The sequence below is a fragment of the Pleurodeles waltl genome, chromosome 7 (assembly GCF_031143425.1).
Source record: "Pleurodeles waltl isolate 20211129_DDA chromosome 7, aPleWal1.hap1.20221129, whole genome shotgun sequence".
Classification (NCBI taxonomy): domain Eukaryota; kingdom Metazoa; phylum Chordata; class Amphibia; order Caudata; family Salamandridae; genus Pleurodeles; species Pleurodeles waltl.
Genome location: NC_090446.1, coordinates 282,155,243 through 282,179,336, shown reverse-complemented (window position 1 = coordinate 282,179,336; position 24,094 = coordinate 282,155,243).

Below are 24,094 nucleotides of genomic sequence, written 5' to 3'. Positions count from 1 at the left end.
AATGGCCATGCCCAGGGGACTTCTGTCCCCTGGACATGGTCATTGGGTATTGTGGCATGTAGGGGGGCACAAATCAGGCCCCCCTATGCCAAAAAAAATATATAATTTTTTTTTTTTTATACTTACCTGAACTTACCTGAATGTCCCTGGGGTGGGTCCCTCCATCCTTGGGTGTCCTCATGGGGTGGGCAAGGGTGGCAGGGGGGGTCCCTGGGGCATGGGAGGGCAGCTGTGGGCTCATTTTGAGCCCGCAGGTCCCTTAACGCCTGCCCTGACCCAGGCGTTAAAAAGCGGCGCAAATGCGGGTTTTTTTGACCCGCCCACTCCCGGGCGTGATTTTTGCCCGGGAGTATAAATACGACGCATTTGCGTCGCAGTAATTTTTTTAGACGGGAACGCCTACCTTGCATCTCATTAACGCAAGGAAGGCGTTCACGCAAAAAAATGACGCTCTTTCCTCATACTTTGGCGCTAGACGCGTCTAACGCCAAAGTATAAATATGGCGTTAGTTTTGCGCCGAATTTGCGTCGAAAAAAACGACGCAAATTCGGCGCAAACAGAGTATAAATATGCCCCTTTGTGTGCCAATATGCTCTTTTGTGAAACAGCAGAATGCTGTCACTTGCAATGAAGCTAGTCAATAGATAGAGAAAGAGACCAAATTTTAATGAAAATAAAAGGTCTTGGTTAACACCGAACCTAATGAGGAGCCCAATTCTTCAAGAAAGTCACATAGATGCACCCATAGTAGATGTCCTTGCATTAGTGCAGATCAACGGCTTGCATGGACTCACAAGAATTTATAGAAGTAGGCCAGGAAATCATACTCTTACCAAATATGTGAACTTCATGTTAGCACAAGCAAATTAGTGTGTGTGGCACCAAAGGGACAAGTGGATTTTTTTTTACAGAGCAAGTAGATTTATGAACCAACCTGTCTAATAGACAAGTAGATATTTATATATCAATCACTTCAAAAAAACAAAAGCTACAGGTATGGTATGGTTAGGCTCACATTTTAAATGTACAAAACCATAGAATTTCACCTGTTAGAGTTATCACCCAGTTGCCCACCCTCCCCAGCAATGTATTTGTTGAAAGGCCCGGAAGGGTGGTGGTCACCGGGGCTGCAGAGGGGAGCCGGGTTGCGCTGCACCCCTGCACTGTATTTGTTGAAAGCCCCGGGGAGGTGGCGGTCCATGGGGCTGCGTGGGGGAAGGGCTGGCGGAACAAATGCTTTTCAAGCCATGAGTTGTCCCTCTGGGACCAGAGCTAAGGAGTCAGGGTATCCCTACCCTGTCCCCTTTTCTTATTTTTTTACATTTTTGAGACGGAACGTGCCTTCCAACACTTTCTTGTTGAAATGTTGGCAGCCAATCAGATCTCAGCATGAGATTGGGAGGGTTCGCGTCCCTATAGATAAAAAAATTTATTTTCTTCAATCTTTCAAAAACTACTGAACGGATTTACAACAAATAACAAAAAAAGGTGCTTTCTGGACCAAGAGCTACCTTTCTGCTAAATGTCGTGTAATTCCGTCTAGTGGTTTGGACTGTAGACCTGTTCAAATTCCCTGTAGGAATTAACATTGGAAACACACCTTTTTTGACCTCCCCCCTTTTTATGGTCACTTCTTGATGGATCACCCCGAAACTTTCCAGCAAGTAGCTGACGTTACTGTCAAATGTTTTGGGGAGATTTTGTGAACATTCGTCAAGTGGCAAAAAGATACAGGCAACTCAATAAATGCTTTTTTAATAGAAACCTATATACATACACACTAAAAAAACAAAGATTACAGGGATTTTATAGTTAGGTTCAGGTTTTACACACACATAACCATAGAAATTCACCAGTTATGGTTAGAGTTATTTCAAGAACTGTAACTCGTGCCCTAAGGTAACTATAACTCATGCCCTCACTCTGCACAGTTTTCTCTTCAATAATTTTACTGCAAAAGTTACAGTGATATTATCAATGATGTCTAAGAAGATGTGATGAGTGCTGTATTATCTCGGGGAATTAGCAGTGCATGGCGCCGGAGCAAGTCATAGTTACCGTAGGACACGAATTATAGTTACTTGAAATAACTCTAACTATAACAGCTGAACTTCTATAGTTTTGTGCGCTTAAAATCTGAACGCCCCTGTAATCTTTTTTTTTTTAGTGAATTTCGAAGGTTTTATTAAATTCTTTTTCCTAACTATAACACTCCTGTAACCTTTGGTTTTTTTCAGAGAATTCCTAGGATTTTTTTAAACATTAGGTAAGATGCCCATTGCAATGCATTGTGGTGGGGGGAGTTGGACTCAGGGCCTGGCTCCCTAATTTCCTTATTTACTACAGTATCCTCAGTAGAAAATCCTTTCAGTTTTCCACTTCGATTCCATTAAGATGGCCTTCAGATGTGGCATACTTTTGACAGATCAGCGTAAGCAGCTCATCACCAAGGGGTTATCTGGCAGTCTGCTGTCAGTGTTGAAAGTGCATGTTTCAGTCCACATGCCAGAATGTTTTAACGAAAGTGAAGGATATTTGAGAACTCACTTAAAACGTGCTAATTTTTATTTGCAAGCACAAACCATGATTTCTATGACAAAATGAACCCCCTCATTTTGTTCCTTTCTAAATTAAATGTTTTTAGTCATACCAGTTTGATTTACCAGGATGGATTCAGGTGTAGCACACTTTTGTCATACATAAGACTGTTAGTGCTCTAATTGTTCTTTAAAACACTCTAGGAGTCTGCAGCAGAACACAAGTGAAGCAACTAGCAGGCTGCTTCTATGGGAAGGACAACAGGAAGATATGTTGGAACTCACTCAAAATGTGTCCTTTGTTTTCTTTCTACAGCACTAATCATAATTTCTAAGATGAAATAAGCACCCTCATTTTGTTCCTTTCTAAATTAAATGTTTTCAGTTTTACCAGTTTGGTTCAATCAAGATGGCTTCAGGTGTGCCACACATTTCCCATAAGTAAAACACTCTGGCAGGCTGCAGTAAAACACAAGGGAATCAACTGACAAACTGCTCCTGTTGGAGGTTCATGTTTTACTGAGAATGCCAGACTTCATTCTCATATGGCTGAGAAAGATAAAAGATAGTGTGAATTTACGGAGAATATGCTCTAATTTCAGCTCCTCTTGCACCTTTTATAACCTCTATGGGAACATCATGAGAAAACAGTTTTCTCTCAAACATCGTTCATGAAATCCTAGCGGGGTCAAATCACCTTCGAATGCACCACAATTCCTAAAATTAGTATAGTACCACCAACAAATGATTTATATTGTAACTAAACTTTCTTATTACCCTTTATACATTCTCATTTTTGTGACCCTCAAGACCTGTTATGCACTACAATGCATTTTAGTGGGGTGCTTTCATGTATATTGGTCCCAAGATGGCTGTCAGAACTTCCTGGTTGACGTGAAGGCAGGCAATCAGATCGCACCATGAGATCTGTGCTTAGGCACAGCCATGATATAAAATGTGGTTTGCTTTAAATATCTCGAAAACTACTGAAGTGATTTGGACCAAATAACATAAAGGGTGCTTTCTTGACCGAGAGCTACCTTTCTGCCAAATTTGGTGTAATTCCGTCCAGTGGTTGAGGCTGTAGTTGTGTTCAAAATTCCTTTAGACATTAACATAGGGAAAACATGTTTTTGGGACCCTCCCTTTTTCTCAGCCCCCGCTTGACCCCTCCCCCTGAAACGTTCCCAGGCAGCAGCTGAAGTGAGCATCGAATTTTTGGGGAAAATTTTGTGAAGATTCATCAACAGGCCCGAAAGATATAGGCAAGTCAAAAAACACTTTTGCTACAGAAACTAGGTCCTAACTATAACAACCTAGTGGTACCCGCCTCTAGTTAATATATATATATATATATATATATATATATATATATTATTCTATGCTTAACATGTTCATAGGTCATCACATAGTTTCTATATAAGTTGTTAGATACATATGAGTCTCTGTTTTTATTTATCTATCCGATACTATCTTAACTATCTACAAGCATTTCGCTATTGAAATACTGAGGAAAGATAAAAAATAATGTTATAAAAGTACACAAAGAAATTAACTTCAAATACTGCAACACTTGAAAGTCTGTGTTTATACAGTGCAGCTTTAAATCTCAATATATTATATTCCTTACACATATATCCCTTTACTACATAATCATCTATCTATATATTTATTACTTTAGTCCTACTGTCCACAAGAAAAAAAGAGGTAATAAAAAAACACTCTCTCCAGTGCATTACTGTGTCTCACCCTATACCTCTATCAAGCTATCCTCTATCTTCACTCTCTGATTTATCCCAAACCTCATTCTACTACTATGAACTCCAAAATAACCCTTACCTCCTCTACCCCTCCGGGCTCACTCCAAACCTCAGTTTAATACTATGACCTCCCAAACAACGTACTAAATTCTCCCTCATGTATCTCTCCTTTGATCAATCCAAAACCTAAGTTTACTACTATGCTCTCCCTAACCCCTTTCAATAGACTCGTCCCTCCTCCATCTCTCCTTTACTCACTCCAAACCTCATCTTACTACTATGATCTCCCATCTCCTAATTAACACTTTCTGGATTCTTCCCTCTTATATACCTTCATTATTCTATTCATTCCAACTAACAGACTCACATGTCCTCCATTCAATTTAACCTATATCTCCCCATACTAATACTATACTCATATTTCCCCTATACTAATCCACCACTGATCCTTCTGGGTTCCAGAGTAGCGTGCTACTCACCGCACGGTGAATCTATGCCTTGTCAGTGGTAGTAAGCGATATATAAATACAATTACAAATTACAAAATTGCAAGATATGCCCACATTTGCTGTTAAATGCAGCTTTTCATTCACCCCCTCCTTAATCTGGTACAAGTTGTAAGTGCCCTAAAGATTCAGCTTTGTGAACCATTTTGCTTGTCACAGTAGGTCCAATAAGAGAGAAACTAACGGATCTCAATTGTGAGTGGTAATGGCACTAAGGGTGTCATTATGAACACGGCGGAAACAACCGCCGTGTTCATGTTGGCGGTCAAAACACTGACCGCCAGCGACCCCGGAACCCCGCCGGCCACATTATGAACATTTCTGAGAGCCGGCGGGCGGAAACATTGTTTCCGCCCACTGGCTCTCAGAAAGGCTCGGCCGGGACATCGTCAATGCGTCTGTGCGGCAGGTGCAGTTGCACCCATCGCGCAGATCAATGCCCGTAAATCGGGCAGTGATCTGCACGACGGGGCTCTGCATCGGGGCCCCTGCACTGCCCATGCAAAATGCATGGGCAGTGAATGGGCACCCCCTCCGCCAGCCTGGAAAACGCTGGTGGCAAATGAAACATTATCCGCAGGGTAGCGCCGCTACCCTGGCGGATGGTGTTTCATCCTGCCGCCAGGCTGCCTGATGGCAGGAGCCTGGCGGTGCGTGGCGGCTGCAGCCGGCGGCCGTCATCCTGTTCATGATATGCTGGTTCGGCCCGCCATGCCAGCTGGCGGTTTCAGCACCAAGTTCATAATGAGGGCCTAAGTTTGGAATTGTCCTAATTTTCCATGAGGTTTACGGTTGAAGAAGATAGGTGTCTTAGCTTGGGAATGCGGCACATTAACATTTGCTATGGGACATTAGAGCAACATCAGTGTCATGAGGCTTTGTTAACTGTAACATGTTAAAAAAATTGTTTCAATGATTTTTTGTGTGTTTTCATAGTGCATATTTTACTAGAGTAACGGCCAGATGCACCAAAGGATTTTACCCATTCTGTGTCTCTGGGAAAAAGCTTTCGTACATATGGCCCTAAATCTCCCGTAGATTGTTACCATTCATGCAAAATCTTTTCAAATGAAAAGACTGTATGGATTTTCAAGTTGATGTAAGAGCAGAAAGCAACAGTAGTTTTCAGTTTTGTGTAATATAAAAAAAAATATTGTTTGTGAGTGACTGCAGAAAATCTGAGGGCCTCCAACTGATGAGACAAGCTTTGTGACTTCAAAATGGCAATGTCTTTTGTGTGCTTTCTCTCATCTCTCTATCCTCTTCCTGTCCCTCTTCACCAATACCACTGAGCTCATTATTGGACATGTTTGGCATTGTCAACTGTAAAGGTGCCTGGTGGGTTGGATGTCTTTCCTGCAGCCACATTCAAATTTACAGGTTCTTGCAACAACATCTGACTTGAGTATGACATGTGGGGTCCAAGACAATTGAGAAGGCAGAAACATCAATCATGTCAAAAACTAAGGATTCCACATGACCAAAGACAGATAAGATTGCAAAAGAAAGCAAATGGTATTTCTTGTGTAACATTCCCTGATGGCAGAGTATCACCATCTGCAGCACATGTAGCTGTTGCTGTCTTAAAGAACAAGTGCATCTCATACGTCTGTCGAACTTGGTATCCATAGCGATAACAAAGGCTCTGAAATCCTGTAAAGCAGATATATGCATAGATCCTTTAGTCAAAGAAAACTATATTGGCATGATAAAATGGTCAGACTCTATAGTAGGCTCATAAGGTTTTGTCCTGCACACAAGAATGTTAGTTTTCCTGCAGATAATTGCATTGCTTGAGAAAATAGCCACACACAAAATACACGTTTTCTTGCAGACAGATTCATCAGGTAGGATCATGGAATTTGCTCAAGTGAGAGCATCCTTAGTAAGATAAGTCAGTATGAAGGGGTCCTTGATCCTATACTATTTAAAGTGGTGTGGCATAAACACGAAATGTGATTGGCACTGTACCAAGAAAGAGGAAAGGGTATCTATTACTCTGAAGGCACTAAGGATGAGGCAAAAACTGTGCATGAGGAGCAAATTGATCCAGGAATGGGCAATGACAGAGTCAGGTTGTGGTGGTACAGTTGTCCCAAAGGACTTAGCCTGCGAGTTCAAAGATGGCAGAGTGCCTCAGCTTTGCAACTCGTTTACTCTGTCAAGAAGGACTGCCCTGCGGGCAGGTCTTAGCTGAAAAAGATGGCAGTTGTATCTTACGTGAGGTCGGCGCCAACCACATAACTCCTCACTGATACTAGCCATATCTACAACTTTTTACCAAGGGCGAGGTTGTCCTCGAGTCCATATTCCCACCTGTCCCATCTCCAGAGATATGTGCTGAGGCGCTGTGACAACTGTCAGAGTGCCAAGGCAGGGCTGGGAGCGGTGAGCCAAAAGATGTGAGGATTGGTTGGCTGTGATGATTCTGATGGGAGGAAATCCATGTTAGTGGAATCGGTCACCCCTAGCACAGGAGGGAACCTGACTGGTGCGGCCCAGTCTGGAGATGCATTACACCAGCCTGTCTGCTCGCATCCAGAGGTGGGCCTGATCCAGTGGTGGCCTGGGCACCGTCCTCCTGTATAGAAGACGGGCAAACAAGGGGCTTTCCCTAGCTCCCCAGGCACTGCAGCAGTTAATTGAGGTGGTTGAGAGACGGTGGCCCTGGGTAACCCTCTGGCAGGCGGTGAAAGAAGAGGAGAGACACAGAACAGTAGACTACGAGGAGAAGCAAAGATCCTCCCCACCCCCCACTTGGCATCAAAGCAGTAGAATGGTGCTGGTGGTCTTGGGGTGAACAGATAGTGGAGAGGGCGTCTCTCTCTCTGTCCTACCTTCCCCCTTACCTTGTGACTTGAGATCTGCAACACAGGGCAAGAAAGCCTATTGGTCCGACGTTGGGTGTGCAGTACATTGAAAGAGAAAAGGGGCTCGAGGCTTGAGATAGGGAGACTCAGCAGAACTGCCCCACCACCGGAAGGTGTCTTTAGAGTTACCCAGGGGACTGTTCTGGGGCACAAGGATCCTGTTTGAAAAAGGTCCCCAGTGACGTAAAAGGGGGTGGATGGAGGGAGGGAACGGGGGCCCTTGGCCCTGTGATCAGGGTGTCTGAGCCTGTAGTTGGAAGGCGACAGAAAATCAGGTAGTCTGATGGCCGTCCCAACATGATCAAGGAGAAGAAGGCGGCCGCATCCGGCCAAGGGAAGATCGAGAGATTCACAAAACTGCCTTTCTCTGTGATGGAGACCAGTGAGAAGCCAGCATCTGTAAGCCCTTCACCCCGGGCACAATACTACAAACAACCAAAGACTGTCATAAAGACCTTGATGAGAAAATCAGCAGGCTGAGGTAAAATCAGTTCTCCAACAAGACCTTGGGAATTTATGTGCATGCACAACTGAAGCAGAAATCAAGAATCTCAAACCTAGAAGGACTGAATAGGACCCACAACCAAAGAACTCAAGCGGCTGCGTGATATGACCATCTAGCTTGAATGGTAAGTGGAGAATGTCAAAGGCAGATTGTGCCAGAATAACTTCTGGACTGGTGGAGGTACCTGATGGAGCAGAGGGCCAGCGAACCAAAGTATTCTCACTGACTGGTTCGGGTCTTGTATTGCAGCATCTAACATATCATCATGTTTTATCCTGGAGAGGGCACATAGGGCGCCGGTCCAGAGATCCCTGCCGGATGTCCCCCAACTGCTGGTTATCAATGTGCTTGTAAGAAAACAAAGAGGCAGAAGGAGGTTGTGGGCCTGGGTCTGTCCTCATATAGCCTATATAACATTACAACAGAGGCCCAGCTAAAAGAACTATCACATGATGGATCGGAAAAAGGTTTTTCCTGTTAAAAAAACCTCAACCACCAGGATTACCCCTTAGTGGCCTGCTTCATCATTGAGTTTCTTCCCGTTCCGCTACAGAGAGGGCGTGCTATGACCTACAGGTTTTGTGGGAGCATTGATGTAGTCTCATCAATGCGAATCACAGGAAGGATGGAGTGGTTGTATCTTGGGTGAGTAAAAAGTCTCCTAGTGAGGCAGAAATAGATGTACGGCTTTAAAACATCTACTGTACAAAAACGTTTAAATGATAGCAGCAGATTAATGTGTATGATTCAAATTAACTCTGTTGAACACAATTTAATGTATTCTTCATTGCCATTCAAAGATAATAAACATTTCACCATTGTTTGTGGTCCTGTTGGATGAACTGTGAGTATCCATAATCAGACAAGAGATGGTGAAGGAGACAAGGAAAAACCAAAGATTTGGACAGGGCTAGCATTGCCACTATGCTTAAACAAACAGCCAGCTTCCAAGCATCTATCAATGTAGTACATATTTTTCACTTTGGTACTAGAACTAGGCTAGACAGAAGTAGTGAAAAGACACTACTTCTGTCAAACTCAAAGGCAGATACAAATTGCTTACAGGAAACTTGGTATACTGTAATGATATTTGTGTTTTAACCACTGACTCCATGTCGCACTTAGCCTAGCAGCACACCGTTACATTAGTGACCACCAACTTCATTTAGCCTATTGACTTTATTTTAGCATTAGTCACTGCCACGTTAAAACCTGCAAGTATTTTTCCATGATACAATGTGCTTCTTTCTCATGTTTTTATTCTGCATGTTTGTGTGTTCTTTCTCACTGAGGGCTTAGGCTGATAAGAATGTATTAATTTGTACATGTTTTCATTTCATTGCTGTGACCATTTTTAAACGTGTACTTTCAGCATGCTAATCTCCTCTAGGAACCTTGCAGAATGAATGAATAAATGTCTTCTTTAGACTAAGAAGCACATTCCAAGGATTTTTGTCAGTGCATGAGTGTTTTATCTCGGTCATTAGTGAAGCAAAACATATACTTCCAAGTTTGCACTTGAGAACTATAATGTGATTAGCAACCCGCTACAATTAATTAAAAGTCTAATGAGCATTGTATCACTTGATTATGTACGGAATTACAAAATTCTCTCGCTTCCATATAAATGCATAGTGCAGGGATTATATTTAATTATCTTACCAAAAATCAAAAAATATATACTTGTATATTATTGAATGTTTACCTCCCTGTTGGTACCAAGATTAATGCAGAATGATTAGCACTCTTTAAATACATTTCCTTGCTAATATACAAGGACCCTCCTGATTGGCATTTAAAGATGGGGGTCTTTAATGCAAACATTTCCAACTATCAAATGTAAGTTTATAGGGATAGGGACCTTGAGGAAGCACGGTCAATCCCCACTGCACATTTCTCTGCTTGTTGTAAAGAAGATAGGCTCAGAGAAATGGGGAGTATAATGATTATTCAATGCTTTAATGAGGATATTCCTGCTGAGCCAAAGTGGTATGCTACCCCTTAGAACTTCAATTCTACTACATCTTTTCAAACTATGCACTATTTACCAAGACACTCAGGGGGTCATTCCAACCCTGGCGGTCGGTGTTAAAGCGGCGGCCAAACCGCCAACAGGCTGGCGGTAAAAAAAATGCAATTCCGACCCTGGCGGAAACCGCCAACAGAGACTGCCACTTTAACACACCGCCCGCCACGGCGGGACAAACAAACAGCGCGGCGGTCACCGCCAACAGACAGGCGGGAGACAATGTACCGCCCACCCTATCACAACCCACCAATCCGCCACCTTTTCCGGGGCGATAGCCCCGCCGATAAAAACACGGCGGAAACAGACATTTCAAACGGAAAATGCTCACCTCCATACACCCCACAAGGAATCTGGACAGCATGGAACACGAACTACACATCCTACCAGACATTGGCCCTCATTCTGACCCTGGCGGTCGGCGGAGAGACGGCGGTCGGACCGCGAACAGACCGGCGGTATTAAAAATGGCATTCTGACCGCGGCGGTCCCCGCCGCGACCGACCGCCACTTCTCCACTCCGACCGCCGCGGCGGTCATGACCGCGGGGCTGGAGTTTGCGCACTCCGGCCCGGCGGTCGTCCCAAGACCGCCAAGGGTATTATGACCCTGCCTACCGCCGCGGTTTCTTGCGGGCGGGAACCGCCGTGCGAACCATGGCGGTAAGCACTATCGGGGCCAGGGAATTCCTTCCCTGGCACTGATAGGGGTCTCCCCCACCCCCCACTACCCACCCGAGTCCTCCCCCCACACCCTCCACCCCCCTGCCACCCCCCAGAGGTGGTACGAACCCCCTCCCCACCCCCACCCTGACATGCACATACATGCACCCCGACATGCACACACCCCCAACATGCACATATACACACCCCCTACACACACATACACAACGGGGACACATACCCGCACACATACATGCCGACATGCACACCCGCCGAACTAAACACATTGCCCATAGGCACAGCAGCACTCCCCGCCCGCATGCACGCACTCACACACCCCCTCTACACACTCACACGCACACCCCCATGCACGGACACATCACACAACACCCCCCCACCTCCTCCCCTCACGGACGATCAACTTACCTTGTGCGTTGGTCCTCCGGGAAGTGACAGGAGCCATGGGGAGGTGACCGCCAACAGAAGACCGCCAACAGAAGACCGCCACACAGAAATGTGGGTCGTAATTCTGTGGGCGGTGTTCTGCTGGCGTGGCGGTGGAGGTTGACCAGTCTCCACTTTCCCGCCGACCGCCAGTGTGGCTGCTGGCGGTTTTCCGGCGGAACGCTCCCAGCGGTCAGAATGCGCACAGCGGCATACCGCCGCGGTCGGCGGTCTTCACAGCGGCGGTAACTCGGCGGTCTTGCGAAAAGACCGCCAAGGTCAGAATGAGGGCCATTGTCTTCCTGCTCCTCTACCAGGAACACGAACGCCAGCGCAGAAGACAACGGTGAGTACTGCACCTACGACACAGGGGAGGGGGAGGAAAAAATTACGGGGACACACATATGCGACACACCCACCCTCACCCTCAACCACTACAGCACACACATCAATGCATAGCAACACATCACAGTTACACCCCCAAACCCCCCGGAAGAATGCAAAGGCAAAAGGAAATGATTATAAATATAGAATTATATTGTAAGACTGAGTATAAAATATATCACACATCTATAACTTTATATACATAAATTGTCCAGTCCGATATGTCTATCAGCCATTGTTCGTGGGCCAATGGGCCAAAACACATGGGCAAAGCCCACACAGGATACCTGCCTCCAATGGAGAGAACACTGAAGGGGCATCAGATAGGAAAACTACAGGCACCTCAGTGGGAAGGGAAGGGGCACCTCAGCCAGATGAGTCAACGACGCCAGATCCACGAGGGGTCTCCATGGCCACTGTGCCATCCTGGGGAGTGCAAAGCCACAGTCTCTCAAGTCTCTACAGTGGGTGGGGTGCCCACTGTGCCATCCTGGGGAGTGCAAAGCCACAGTCTCTCAAGTCTCTACAGTGGTTGGCTTGCCCACTGCCATATCCTGGGGAGTGCAAAGCCACAGTCTCTCAAGTCTCTACAGTGGGTGGGTTGCCCACTGTGCCATCCTGGGGAGTGCAAAGCCACAGTCTCTCAAGTGGATAACAGTCTCCACTGGTACTGGAGGGGGACTAGTGCCCAGAGTGCTTCGTGCAGCCCTGCCCGACACAGATGCGGGCCTGCCCCTTCCGCCAATGGGCCAGCGGTGCTTGAGATGAAGGGCCCAGTTCAGCGGTTCTTGAGACGGCGGTGCCCAGCGGAGCGGTGCTTGAGATGAAGGGCCCAGTTCAGCGGTTCTTGAGACGGCGGTGCCCAGCGGAGCGGTGCTTGAGATGAAGGGCCCAGTTCAGCGGTGCTTGAGATGAAGGGCCCAGTTCAGCGGTTCTTGAGATGAAGGGCCCAGTTCAGCGGTTCTTGAGACGATGGTGCCCAGCGGAGCGGTGCTTGAGATGAAGGGCCCAGTTCAGCGGTTCCTGAGACGGCGGTGCCCAGTTCAGCGGTTCTTGAGATGAAGTGCCCAGTTCAGCAGTTCTTGAGACGGCGGTGCCCAGCGGTGCGGTGCTTGAGATGAAGGGCTCAGTTCAGCGGTTCCTGAGACGGCAGTGCCCTGTTCAGCGGTGCTTGAGATGAAGGGCCCAGTTCAGCGGTTCTTGAGACGGCGGTGCCCAGCGGAGCGGTGCTTGAGATGAAGGGCCCAGTTCAGCGGTGCTTGAGATGAAGGGCCCAGTTCAGCGGTTCTTGAGACGGCTGTGCTCAGCGGAGCGGTGCTTGAGATGAAGGGCCCAGTTCAGCGGTGCTTGAGATGAAGGGCCCAGTTCAGCAGTTCTTGAGATGAAGGGCCCAGTTCAGCGGTTCTTGAGACGGCGGTGCCCAGCGGAGCGGTGCTTGAGATGAAGGGCCCAGTTCAGCGGTTCCTGAGACGGCGGTGCCCTGTTCAGCGGTGCTTGAGATGAAGGGCCTAGTTCAGCGGTGCTTGAGATGAAGGGCCCAGTTCAGCGGTTCTTGAGACGGCGGTGCCCAGCGGAGCAGTGCTTGAGATGAAGGGCCCAGTTCAGCGGTGCTTCAGATGAAGGGCCCAGTTCAGCGGTGCTTGAGACGGCAGTGCCCTGTTCAGCGGTGCTTGAGATGAAGGGCCCAGTTCAGCGGTTCTTGAGACGGTGGTGCCCAGCGGAGCGGTGCTTGAGATGAAGGGCCCTGTTCAGTGGTGCTTGAGACGGCGGTGCCCAGCGGAGCGGTGCTTGAGATGAGTGTCCTGGTCAGCGGATCCGGCCCAGGCATGGATGTCACTCGCCACCTGACATGTGGCTGGCGGGGCCTTCCTGCCCATCTGTCTGGTGGCTTGCGGGGCCCTCCTGGGCTGCAGTTCTCGGCCTGTGGGTGTCCTCCTGCCCACCTGGGATGTGGCTTGCTGGGCCCTCCTGGGCTGCAGTACCAGGCCTGTGTGTGTCCTCCTGCACACCTGGGATGGGGCTGGTGGGGCCCTCCTGGCCAGCTGGCTTGCCGGACTTGTCGGGCGTGCTGCCCTTCCCACCCTTCCCTGCACTCTTGTGGCCCTTTCCCACCTTTGGCGGTGTGCCAGGTGGCACCTGACTTCCTGCCGGAGCCAATGTAGGGATTTTTGTCTCTGGGGTCTTTGGTCGCTCGCGCCAGGCACTGGCAATCTTAGGATGCTTTTCCGGTGGTGGGCTGGCCGTGCCTTGGCTCCTAGCTGAACTGGATGCCCTTGAGGGTGGGGTACTCCACAGTCCATGGACAACAGTCTTCACAGGTCCCGGTTTTGTGGTGGCTGAGGTGCTGATTGGAGTCTTATGAGATGGACGGGGTGGGGGAGTTGTAGGAAAGAGGTCAAGTTTGGAAAAGAAAAGCAATTTGGAAAGAGAGGGACGGTAGGTGTAGTGGGTACGGGAGTGAAGGAAGAGGATGTGGTTGTAGGAGTGTGAAGTCTGGTGTCTTTGGGTGCAGGTGCTTGGGCTGGAGGCTGTTGTGAGGTGGATGGCTGTTGGGTGGGTGGCTGCCTGCGTTTGTGTAGTTTGGAGGAGGGGGTGACAGACACACTTGGAGAGGACACAGGGGACGTGTAAATGGTAGTGGGGGTGGTGACTGCACGTGTGCGGAGTGTTCTGGTGGGTGTGCTGGTGATGGACGTAGTGGCTGAAGATGTTGTGCATGCAAGTGTGAGAGGAGACGTCACAGGGAGGGAGGAGGGAGACGAGGAGGAGGGGGACACAGTGGAGGCAGTGGCTGTTGGTATGTCTGCATGTGGATGTTGCTTGTGTGAATGCTTGTGTGATGTGTGGTGCTTATGTCTGGATGAGCTTCCCTTGGGTGTTGAGGTGTGTGCAGGCTGGTCTGTAGGTGTGTCTGGGATAGGCAGAGGTACAGGGGATTGGGTCTGGGTGGAGGAAGTTGGAGGGGGGAGGCTAGAGACAGGGACAATTGATGCCGTCAGTGCTGAGGCCAGAGCGTTGAACGATCGCTGATGGGCAGCCTGACCCGAATGAATGCCCTCCAGGTATGCATTACTCTGGTGCACCTCTCTTTGTACACCCTGGATGGCATTCAAAAGGGTAGACTGCCCAACAATGATGGTCCTTAGGAGGTCAATGACCTCCTCACTGAGGGCAGCAGGGGTGACAGGGGCAGGGCCTGAGGTGCCTGGGGCGAAGGAGATGCCCACCTTCCTGGGTGAGCGGGCACGGGGCAAACGCTGAGGGGCTGCTGGGAGGGCAGTGCTGGTGCGCTGGGTGGCGGCTGTACCTGTTGTTGCGGGGGGCACGGATGTTGCCGCCACCACAAGGGAGCTCCCTTCAGAGGACGAGTCGCTGTCACTGACATCAGCACGAGTCCCCGCTGTGGAGCTCCCCTCGCCCTCCGTCTCACTGGTGAAATCCGAGTCAGTTGCATGGCCCGCCATGGCCATGTGAGATGCAGCTCCCTCGTGCTCCGATGCCACTTCCCCTCCGCCTGATGATGCTAATGCACACATGAACAGGAAGACCACAAAAAAGGGGGGGAGGAGAAATAAAGACATGTTGAGTGCATCGATTACCGCTACCGTTGGCGGACAAGACAGACACAGAAGCGCCCTGCACTACGCCGCGCACTTGGGATCCACTACGTAATCCGTGGGACATGGCCTACAAGCCTATGGACGACAACTGCACACATAGATGACACAGGTCCATGGATACCTGTACTTGGCACCCTACAGAGGTGGGGGGCGGGGGCACAGGGCCATGCCTTACGGAGGGGCCTAGCCTACAGAAATCGCCCTGGCCTAGGGATACCCACAGCCCTCCTCCCCACCCAGACACCTCCACTGCGCGCAAAGTCAGCAGAATGTATTTGTACTCACCCCCTTGTGTCTGTTGTGATGTCCTCACGCGCCCATCCAAATCGGGGTAGGCCACCGCCAGGATCTGGGGGGGTCAAATGACGACTGGCACCCCTCCTACGTTGGGAGGCCATCCCCAGCTGAGCCTCCGCCGTCTTCCTGCTCCAGCGTCGGATGTCCTCCCACCTCTTCCGGCAGTGGGTGCCCCGTCTGTTGTGGACCCCCAGGGTCCGGACGTCCTTGGCGATGGCACGCCAAATCGCGACTTTCTGGTGGGCGCTGACCTATGTGACATTTACAGGGAGAGAAAAATTGTCATCACCTTCTGCATGCTCGATGTGAGTGGCCCCCCATCCCCACCCTTGCCATGTTGCACATGCTCTCATCTGTCGTTTGTTGCATGCCTCAATCGCTCCCCTCCCCACCATCTTTCATCCACCCCACTCAACCCAGGCATTGCCCACTAAGCATGGTCCCAGAGTACTTACCTGTTGGTCTGGAGGACCGTAGAGTAGCGCATACTGGGGGAGGACCCCAACCACAAGTTTCTCCAACTCCTCCGCAGTGAAGGCAGGGGCCCTTTCCCCAGTCGCATGAGCCTTTGTCTCTTCCAGACCGAGGTCACAGCAGCACTTGCAGTGTAGGTCCTCTCCTGTCGAAGATCAGGTATCGAGTGATTAAGCAGATAGAAAATGGCGGTCACGCCCGCGGCGGTGCGTACCACGGCGGTGCGTACCGCGACCACCGGCGCACATCGTCATTGGCTCCTGAAACCCATAGGGTTCAATGTTAACCAATGCGGCTTAGCGCCGCGGTCTTCGACCGCCTACCGCCACGGTGTGCCACGCCAGCGCATTGACCTCACATCCCACTGTCGCACTTCACAGGTCAGGCAGCCGCCATTTCAAGGGCCCACATGGCCTAATTACCAACTGCGTCACACATACCTAGGCCATGCACCAACACTCATACAAGCCATGCAATGCATTGGGAAACGTGTTATTTGCAAGCTGTGGTTACGTACCTGTGGGTTGCTTGACTCTGTGCTCGCTGTTGTCCTTCATAGGCACCGTCCGCTGGGACATGCGAGGAGATGGAGGAATCTTCCCGTGTACAGACCGCTGGTGGACCTGTCGACAATGGAGGAACGACATGTCATACTGACATACAGGCTTGACCGAGCCACTATACAGGAACTGTGTGCCCAGCTGGAGCCAGACCTGATGTCACCCATCCGCCAACTCACAGGGATCCCCCCTCTAGTGCAGGTGCTGTCAGTACTCCATTTCTTAGCAAGTGGGTCATTTCAAACAACAGTGGCCATATCATCAGGGATGTCCCAGCCTATGTTTTCCAAGGTGTTGTACAGAGTGTTGTCTGCCCTGCTGAAACACATGCGGAGCTACATCGTTTTCCCTGAGGTGGAGGATTTGCCTCCAGTGAAGGGTGATTTCTATGCCCTTGGACATATCCCCAACATCATAGGTGCCATTGATGGGACACATGTTGCTTTGGTCCCCCCCAGCAGGAGTGAACAGGTGTACAGGAACCTGAAGAGTTATCATTCCATGAATGTACAGATGGTGTGTTTGGCTGACCAGTACATCTCCCATGTTAATGCCAAGTTCCCTGGGTCAGTGCATGACGCCTACATCCTGCGGAATAGCAGCATCCCGTATGTGATGGGTCAACTCCAGAGGCACCGGGTGTGGCTATTAGGGGACTCTGGTTACCCCAACCTGTCGTGGCTACTGACCCCAGTGAGGAATCCCAGGACAAGGGCAGAGGAACGGTACAATGAGGCCTATGGGCGGACTAGGAGGGTGATCGAGCGAACCTTTGGCCTCCTGAAGGCCAGGTTCAGGTGCCTCCATATGACAGGTGGATCCCTAATGTACTCACCAAAGAAGGTGTGCCAGATCATCGTGGCCTGCTGTATGCTTCACAACCTGGCTTTGCGCCGCCAGGTGCCTTTTCTGCAGGAGGATGGTCCAGATGGTGGTGTTGTAGCAGCTGTGGAGCCTGTGGAGAGTGAAGAGGAGGAAGCCGAAGAGGACGACATAGAGAACAGGAACACAGTAATACAGCAGTATTTTCAGTGACACACAGGTAAGAGTAGACACCGGCATATTACATTTACTTAATGACTCCTACCTCTCTACTGTCTGACTTTTTCCCCCAGTGTATGGTAACTGTGTTGTGACTTTCCCTTCCGTTTTCAGAGATGTGGGCCCCACTGCGTGACATCTGCTTTGTTTCCCCATGGACTACAGCTGTGTGACAGCGGTTTGTTAGCATCACAATGTGAATGAACATTTTGGCACGGTCATGTCTAATACATTTGTTCTAAATCACAGCCAGACTCCAGATTGTTTTGTGCAATAAGTGTTTTTATTCAAGTGCTCTAAATTGGATGGGTGGTTGCAAATCGGTGAGGGGTGATGGTGGAGGATTGTCCATGGCAGAGTCCAGACTATCAGTTTCACAGGTGCATTGTCCAAATGCCTGTGGGAAGTGGAGCAGGGGCAGTTTAAGGTTGGACAGTGTGACAATGTGGGACAGTGGGATGACAATCAGGGCGGTATCCTTTGCTGGCGGGGGTCTTGACATCTTACTCTGTCTTCTTCCTGGATCTCAGGGCCCGCTTGCGGGGTGGTTCTCCTTCTGCAGGGGGTGGGGTTCTGGTGGCCTGTTGGTCTTGTGTCGGGCCTCCTGTCCACTAGCGCCGGCGGAGGTGGTAGGCAGTTCTTGGTGCATGCTAGTGTCAGGGGCCCTTTGAGGTGCCACAGTGTCCCGCAATGTCGTGACTACCTCATTCAGGGCCACTACGATGGTACCCATGGCGGAACTGATGTTTCTTAGTTCCTCCCTGAACCCCATATACTGTTGCTCCTGCAGAAGCTGGATCTCCTGAAACCTGGCCAGGACCGTCGCCATCGTCTCCTGGGAGCGGTGGTAGGCTCCCATGATGGAGGAGAGGGCCTCATGGAGAGTGGGTTCCCTGGGCCTGTCCCCCCCCTGTCGCACAGCAGCCCTCCCAGTTCCCCTGTTTCCCTGGGCCTCTGTCCCCTGGACCGTGTGCCCACTACCACTGCCCCCAGGTCCCTGTTGTTGTTGTTGGGGTGGTGGGTTAGCCTGGGTTCCCTGTAGTGGTGGACACACCGCTGATTGACGTGTCCTGGGGACGGAGGTATGGGCCAGCTGGGTGGGTGCTGTGCTGATGTTCCCAGAGGGGGGAAGGTTTACTGTGGCCTGTGGCTGTGTGAGGGGAACCGACTGTCCCGAGGTCCCCGATGGACCGGGCTGGTCATCTAGATCGAGGGAGACAGAGCTGCTGTCCTCACTGTGGGCCTCTTCTGGGGGGGGAGTGGACATTTGTGGACCCTCCTGCGCGATGACGTGGCGTTCGGGTCCTGCAGGGGTATAAAAGTATGGTTATTGCTTCTGTGTGTGTCATAGCGTGCAATGGGTGGGTGCCCGTGTACCCCAGTGCTGGCTTTCCTTTGTGGGGGCTGTTGTGACGGTGGTTGGGGGGGGGATTGTATGTGTATGTGCAGTGGGCATGCTTAGGTGATGGGTGTCCATGCTTTGTGGACGCATGCAGGGCTAGGTGTTGGGATGGGTGGGTTGTGATGGTGAGACAGTTGCAAGGAGTAGGATGTGATGGGGGTGAGGGTGAGGGTGGGGGTATGAGTTGGCATGCAGGTGGGGTGGGGGGAAGAAGTAGTTAAGATTTGCCTTACCAGAGTCCATTCCTCCTCCTACTCCTGCGAGGCCCTCAGGATGCAGGATGTTCAAGACTTGCTCCTCCCATGTTGTAAATTTTGGGGGAGGAGGTGGGGGTCCGCCGCCAGTCTTCTGCACCGCGATGTTGTGCCTGGATACCATGGAACGCACCTTGCCCCGTAGGTCGTTCCACCTCTTCCTGATGTCGTCCCTATTTCTTGGGTGCTGTCCCACAGCGTTGACCCTGTCCACTATTCTGCTCCATAGCTCCATCTTCCTGGCAATGGTGGTGTGCTGCACCTGTGCCCCGAACAGCTGTGGCTCTACTCGTACAATTTCCTCCACCATGACCCTGAGTTCATCATCAGAGAACCTGGGGTGTCTTTGCGGTGCCATGGTGTGGTGTGGGTGATGTGTAGGGTGGATTTTGTGGTGCTAAGTGTGGTGATGTGTATTGTTGTGTTGTGTGAAGTGTGTGCAAATATTGCTGGGTGACAGTGAATTGGGCGTCTGGGTGCTCGGATGTCTTTTCTCGGTGCGTGTTCACGAATCTCTAGGAGTGGAGGTTTGTCGGTGATGTGGGTGTGTATTTTATATTTAATTGGGTGTGTGGGAGTGGTGTGTGTATGTGTCTCAGGTGTGTGTATTTTGATTTGTCCAATGTGGTTGTATTTTGTAAGTGTGTGTGTATTTTGAGCGCAGCGGTGTGTACCGCCAATGGAATACCGCAGTTGAAAGACCGCCACGTGGATTCGTGTGTCGTGATGGTGTGGGCGTATTTCTGTTGACGTGACAGTGGAGGTTTGGTCATTGCCAGTTTCTCGCTGCCCTTTGGTGTGGCGGACTTTTGTGGATGTCTGTATTTTGGCGGTTTGCCTGTTGTGGGTCAGAATGACCGTGGCGGTTTACCGCGGCCGCGGCGGTGTTATGGCGGTCTTCTGAACGGCAGTAAGCGCCTTTTACCGCCGAGGTTGGAATGACCACCTAAGTGTGATGGGACCAGATCAGTTCTCAATAGCAATGTTGAAAAAATACTCTGGCCCCTGGGGTGCCCTGCTAGTTCTAGTTTTTCACCACTACCATAAAACAGAAAACATCCTGAAATACAGGGAAAGAAGTCTAATTCTTCCACTAATTAAAAAAGGCTCTCAGAAAAAACTGCAAAACTATGGGCAAATTACATTATTAGATACAAAATACCAGAGAGCACAAGGCATCTCTCAACACTTATAAGCATGGGCAACTGAGAAAAGCATTATCCCTTGTAAACAATCTGGATGTTAACTAAATGCTTAACCCTTCATAATATAGCTATATCACAAAACATTCTCAAAATTTATGTGTGATTAAAAAACAGCCTCTCTACGCAGCTTTAATCGACTTCTCAACATCTTTTGATCATGTTGTTTGTCCACACCTCTGAAAAAAACTAGCAAACTTGGGAATTCTAATTACCTTGCTGAGACTGATGATACCTTCATACTCTTCCACTAGATGTAGGATGTTATTAGGAGGAGATGGAGGGCTTTCTAACCAAATAGACACACAGAACGGTTTGAAACAGGGTTGGCTTTTAGCCCCTTTGCTTTTTTCCCTATACTTGTCTGATCTACCGAGAACACTCTCCGTTCTCAACAATTAACCCCACAGATAGGATTCCTTCTTTGCCACTCCTGATTGCATGCTGGTGATTTCATTTTTTATCTTGCACCTATTGGTTTTCAGATCAGTTTTTATGCATTATTTCATGTTCCAGCTAAACATGTTTTTAAGACTAAATTTCAAAAATTAAAGAATTATTATTCAATGTTAGAAGAAAAAAGGTACATTCAATTTGTAGCTGTGTTATGGTAAAGTGGAGTGTATGAAAACATACTTAGATCCTGGTAGAGTATTCTTGCATGATCTTAGTCGAAGCTCAACACATTTTTTAATTTAATCATTGACACATGGAGGGGCCTTAAATTCCTTGTTCAAACCTGTTGAAAAAATATGTTTTAAATATTTAATTTGGTATAGATAAATGTAAGAACCCTACAACTCTGCAGTATGAAGTGGAGTATGTCCCTCATTAAGTATTGTCTTTAACTCAAACAAAGAGAGAGAGATGTATGCTCTCTTTTTTTGGTTGGTTCAACTGTGCCAGTGCAAGCCCCCTGGTTAGAATTTGGTCTATCTAGTGCAGCAGTTTTTAAAGTTCTCACTCCTGGTTCCCAGACAGCTTCACTACGGAATGCTGAGGAAACCCTCCATAAGCAATTTCTACAATATGAGCTTCAAAACATTAACAAAAATATAAAAACAAATATACACCAAATAAATACACAAAATATTAAGGCCCTCATTCTAACTCTGACGGGCGGCGGTTGCCGCCCGCCAGGCGGGAAGCGCCATTTGGCCGCCACACGGCCAAAATACTGCTTCCCGCATTCTGACATTCCCGCTGGGCCGGCGGGCGCTAAGCTAGTTAGCGCCCGCCGGCCCAGCGGGAATGAGGGCTGCAACACAGGAGACGGCTCCGAATGGAGCCGGCGGTGTTGCGGCGGTGCGACGGGTGCAGTTGCACCCGTCGCGCTTTTCACTGTCTGCTAAGCAGACAGTGAAAAGCCTCCCTGGGCCCTGTTAGGGGACCCCTGTACTGCCCATGGCCAGTGGCATGGGCAGTGCAGGGGCCCCCAGGGGCCCCAGGACAGCCGTTCCCCCCAGCCTCTTCCTGGTGGTGAAAACCGGCAGAAACAGGCTGGCGGGAAGGGGGTCAGAATCCCCAAGGCAGCGCTGCTTGCAGCGCTGCCCTGGCGGATTCGCCCAGCCGGGGGTAAACCGGCGGGAAACCGCCGGCCCCTGTTTTCTGACTGCGGCTTTACCGCCGCGGTCAGAATGGGCTGGGAAGCACCGCCAGCCTGTTGGCGGTGCTTCCGTCATTCGCGGAATGACCCCCTAAGTATTTTAATTCAGAAACACACTATACAAAAATTGACATTTTAATTTTTATGGGAAGGTTGGAATATTTCAAAGTTTGGTTTAACATCTAAAAGACTTAGGGGGTCATTACGACCTCGGCGGTCTTTTGAAAAGACCGCCGAGGCCGCGGGACACAGAATACCGCCATTGCCGGCGGTATTCCTGTCTCCCTAATATGACATTTCCGCTGGGCCAGCGGACGGTTACAGTGTTACCGTCCGCTGGCCCAGCGGAAATGTCACATCAACATTGCAGCCAGCTCGTAATAGAGCCGGCGGCAATGCTGATGTGCAGCTGGTGCAGTAGCACCCGTCGCGCATTTCACTGCCCGAAATTCGGGCAGTGAAATGCGCGACGGGACTATGCCTGGGGGCCCCTGCACTGCCCATGCCAAGTGCATGGGCAGTGCAGGGGCCCCCAGGGGCACCCCAAGTCCCCTTACAGCCGGCCTTTCAATGGTGGTGTGTACCGCCACGGACAGGCCGGCAGTCGGGGACTCATAATGGGGATTATGACCGCCAGGCGGAATCCTGGCGGGAAAATGGAGGGGCCGGCGGTATGGCCGTGGCAATTCCGCCACGGTCATAATTGCTGGCGGAACACCGCCAGCCTGTTGGCGGTGTTACCTCCAACAAACCGCCGGCCGCCAGGGTCGTAATGACCCCCTTAATGACAAAACGATGTGTTAAACTCAGGATTTTTGCCTTGGATTTTAAATTCCTTCACATTTACAGTATTTTAAAGTTTTCAGAATTATATTTTAATTGTATGTATACCTTATTCATCTTATAACATCTTGTTCAAACGCAACATTAACAGAACTGGATTCCTATTGAGACTGGACAGATTATCCCCGAAGTGTTATTAGGATCCTGGGAGGCCAACCACTTGCCCAGCAGATATGTCCCTCTGCAACATATGTGTGTGTAGAACTTGGACAATATCATATTATTCCACCATGACTGTGAAATGCAACAACAAAGATTTTTACTATCTCGTTTTAGGCAATAGGTAAAACACTCCTCGTTTGAAATTTAGGCTTTTTCATGTCTGCCCCCCATCAACATTTTGCAATTGTATTTTTACATTCCTAAAAAAGATTTCAAAACAGCATCTAATGTATACTTTGTTTTGTGAACCTGTTTTGTGTTATATATAATAGTTTAATTGAAATGTTTCTTATTTTATGTATAATTATATTTTACATTATTTTGTTGACCTCAGTAGAAGTCTAGATCATAGATTATCTTGAATCGGCATGCACGAAAGCTGACATGTCTGTATTCAAGCTTGAAATGCAATTGCCTATTCAACTTAATCTTGAATAGGATTATACAGGGCTTTAAGTAGGCCGGTCCCTCTGGGTCTCAGAGCTGTTAGTAATTAAAGATAAACATAATAAATGATTCCTATTGGGCCCAATATTCAGGTCCTTAACTTTGCTGGGAAGACTGATTGATTTATGAACAATTAAATGAATTGAATGAAAAAAACATTATGGTAATGCATGTCAAAGTTTAGATCCTGTTTATATTTCACATTTTATTTAATTTTGATATCTAACAGTGTTGGCTATTTCCAGAGTGCTGTGTTTCTTTTTTTGTGTGTTATATTACTCATGTTTAGTGCATAGCTGAACTGAGTCGCCTCCAAGTGTTTAGAACGGGCCACGATTAAGAGCTCCAGAATTGTGGCTGAAGGTGTTGCAAGTTTATCTCCGTGCCTGTCAGTGGGCAGAAAGGTGTTCAGAATACTTAGCCATCCAAGCCGTGTCCTCTCTGCACAGCGCACAGAGCAGTAGTCATGTATTCCAGATGCAGTGGTGATT